The sequence below is a fragment of the Dendroctonus ponderosae genome, unplaced genomic scaffold, assembly GCF_020466585.1.
Source record: "Dendroctonus ponderosae isolate FM_Combo_2020 unplaced genomic scaffold, Dpon_F_20191213v2 Dpon_F_20191213_5, whole genome shotgun sequence".
In the NCBI taxonomy this organism is placed as follows: Eukaryota; Metazoa; Arthropoda; class Insecta; order Coleoptera; family Curculionidae; genus Dendroctonus; species Dendroctonus ponderosae.
This window is the reverse complement of record NW_026018715.1, coordinates 15,266,124-15,268,457: the sequence shown is the minus strand read 5'-3', so window position 1 is coordinate 15,268,457 and position 2,334 is coordinate 15,266,124.

Below are 2,334 nucleotides of genomic sequence, written 5' to 3'. Positions count from 1 at the left end.
TATTCGATAGGTTGAAGTTGCGTGAAAACACTAATTTTCGGAGCAAAATTCACGCAAGAAATAATCTCTTCAGCGATTCGAATGAAATCTCGCTACCTTTTAGCCCAAACCTTCTTCTATATTCGAGAAAAATTTAAATTCGCAATTTGCTCTAAATTGGAAGTTACGAATTTTAATTGCAGAGCGTGCAATTGTGAAAAATCGTCCATTTTCGGACTAAAATTCCGACGAAAATGTCTACATTTGCAAATGTAGAAAATAATTTAAACAAATTTAAGACAGCAATGTAATGTTTACCAATTATGAGTTTGTGTGAATTTTAAATCTGATGATGGCGCTGTTGTCTCGCCTATGACATAAACGATGAACAAATTTTGTCTCACACTTTGACTGGAGCCCAGGAAGGAAAATAATATAATAACAATAAAAAGTATTTGAAAATCCACTTTGAAATAGAGGGATTTTGAGCGAAGACTTTGCCATTAGCGCCAGACTGGCCCCGTTCCATTTCCTTTGCCTAGAGCTGAATTAAATGGAAACTTTGAGTTTGCGGAAACTCACAGTCCCTAGTTGATGCATTATTTGCGCACGTATTGTATACATAGTGTGACTAATGGCGACAGGAAGTATAAATTTGCTAATTAGAGAAGCAGTTTTAATTATCTGGAACATTCGTTGCAATTCCCCGGTTCGTTTGGGGCACTTTAAGCGAACAAATTTACTGAGTGTATCAGTCAATATTTTGAGACTTGATGATCGATCCATTCGTCCCTGTTAGTCACTGAGGCGAATTTATCAGCAACTCTTTTTCTGCTCAAAGCCGATCCGTCATAATGTGTCAGAGTGCGGGTTTTCTGCTTATTTTAAAACTCTTTCCGCCACAGTCAAAGGGAGTTTCATTGTAGTATTCACGATTGATTTGCAGCGTTGTTGGCCGATTAATAAGCGAGTTGAAGACAATTTGCCAACATTCCATTATGAGAAGTTTCAGTGAGTTTAGACGTTTTTCTGTGCAACTTCTTCGGCTTTCAAGCCCCACTTTGCAGCAACTGAGAAAAATGTGCCTTTTTGCTGAAAACAGTTGGAAAAATTCCACTGAAGACTAGTTTATCGATCCGGCCAACTTAAACAATGATTAATCTGATGAATGATCAGATATTAAAACGGTTTTATTGGCAGAATTACTGGGAACAGCAAATGTAATTTTAACGGGCAATCTTCGGTCGTATTGTGTTCGCTGCGATCAATCATATGATACGTGGGTTTATGAAAATCCGATTCCACATTTGCGGAAATGAGAGCGTATTGTTCGAGATGCGGTGGATCAAGCCAAAAAAATCACTCAATCAAACATCCTGACGTCCGAAATTTTTGTTCTAAATTGCGCCGCATTTCCATTCGTCGCTAATTGTCTATTGAGAGTGGATGCGTTCGGATTTTCGAGTACTCTACATTGACAAATTATTATTTAAATGTCGATCGCATACATTATATTTATTTCATTCGAACGCATTTACAAAAAATTGTCGATAAATCGTTAATGGAGCAGTCGGTAGATTTCTGGATCGGTTGATAGGGTTTTCCTGTGTAAACTGAACAAGTTTGATCTCCAATTGCTGCATCAGCTTGTAAAAATGTATTCAACTAATCGGGCAGCTGTTTAATCAAGTTGGACACGATCGCATTCATCTTGATTCATTTTATGTGGAATAAAATCGCGATTTTGACTGTCGATCGACCAATATAATAGGAAATGGCCATTCAGCGGCCGAAATAACGGGCGCTTTTCTTAGGAACGATCGGATTTATCTTCGCCACGCTTTTACTACTATGCTCTTCTAAGTGCGTGCTCTTGTTAACTTGTCAAATCTTATGATTGATACGGGATGGCCAAAAAGGAGGCCACCCGCTCGAACCGTTAAACCGTTCGGAAATGTTTGTCCGTTTATCGAGCGCTTTCAACATCCTCCACGCTATGGAACTCCTTGTATATTAGACTGTTTTCACGTCAGCGTTAATGGAGGTAGTTTACAGTTGAAAATTTCGGGGATTTTCCCGTCTTTCTCCGGTTCGAATAATTGGGACAAAACTGATTTTTGCAGTCAGTAACGCAGCTGGCATCGGATTTCTCTCTCGCACCCATAGCAATCTATAGGAGTGGCCATGTGGCTGGTGGCGGCTGCGTTCCAAACTGACACCTTCGAGGCTTAAAACTTCTGGAATTTCAGCCAGGCAAAATTTGAAAAATTTGAGGAGTCCTATGAAACAGGGTTAGGATTAGACAAAAGTCAGCATAAAGGGTGGACATTATTAAGAATTTATTGTATATACTTT